Genomic DNA, 1,460 nt, shown 5'->3' with positions numbered 1-1,460 from the left:
GTTTTTCGATTGAAAGTGTTAAAAACGTTTCTTAAAAAAGTGAATTATAAATTTTTTACGATATAATATTTTCCCTCACTAAATATTTCGTTTATATGTTAGCGAAACTAAAAAACAAAACGATAGTATGCAAAAGAGAATAAACAGACAGACCATCTGCTTGAAATAAAAGTTATATGGATATACAAAAATAAGAAGATATAACCATTCCACTATTACCCAGTTGTAATTCAAACATTGAATAAGTCAGCTCTTGTCATTAATTAGATATAATACTAAGTTATAAAACATTTGAAAGTAATTTTTCTACTTATAATTCTTAAGTTATATTCTGTACATTTTATTTTTTTAATAATTATTTAAGAAAAGACTTTTTCCTAAAAAAAATAATTTTTTTGATTGCATGACTCGAAACTTTGCCACAATATCGTTCTTTTGTCATTGAATTAAGCTCGAAAATAAATATAAATAACGGAATTATTTCTGCGATATACATGATTACCTCTAACACAATATTGATTTATTACAATCTTAGTAATAACTAAAAATTTTATTTTATTCTGTTTAATTCATCTTGAAAGAAACTTCTGTGCTTAAACCTACTCTTAACATGAATGACTGCAACAGACCAAAAATAAAAATAAATAAATAAATTGTAAATCAAAAGTGATCGAGTGAAATTTACTAAAGAACATTTTGTGCATCCTATTAGTAATATGGAAACCATCAGAAATATAAAATATTTTTTGTGTTATCAGGAGCATTGGTCACATAATAAATTTTAAAAAAGTAATTGAATCGTTTCTATAATTCTTTTTTTTAAATAATTATTCGGTTTTGGTTGAGAAGAAACAAAACAAAAAAAGGCGATCACGAGGTGCTATTTACCGCTACGAACGGACAGTTGACGGACATTTCTAACAATTCGACAGTGGTCGACGAGGAAAAGGAAATCTAAATTAACGCAATAAATAGATAGAAAAAAAACAAAAGACAAACGATATCGAAACTTTTTCGTAGTGTTTAACATGGCCACTCTAGCGTGTTACATCGTAACTTACTGCATAACCTCCCTGACAGTTTCGAAATAGATACATTAGGGACAACTCCTTAAAACTTGATTTCACTCCTCCAACCGTCTCTTACAATGCACTTATAACAACTTCATATTAATTCGTGGATGCCATATAATTCTAATAATAATTGAACCATTGTTTTTTCCTGAATTTGAAATTTGTATTCTGAAGCATTCTGGAGAAAGGTACCAACCCATAAATTTGCAAACTATTTCTTAATGCTATATTATTATGGCTATAGCACCACTTTATGCCCTGCAAAAAATATACAACTCTTCACCCACGTGATAAAACCATAATCGTCACTTAAATACGATAACACACTACTAAAAAAAAATTGGTTATCTAATACTATATTATACTACATAGAATTGAAAAAAAGTT

The sequence above is a fragment of the Halyomorpha halys genome, unplaced genomic scaffold, assembly GCF_000696795.3.
Source record: "Halyomorpha halys isolate HHAL.00 unplaced genomic scaffold, Hhal_1.1 Scaffold1067.1, whole genome shotgun sequence".
In the NCBI taxonomy this organism is placed as follows: Eukaryota; Metazoa; Arthropoda; class Insecta; order Hemiptera; family Pentatomidae; genus Halyomorpha; species Halyomorpha halys.
This window is presented reverse-complemented; position numbering follows the sequence as displayed.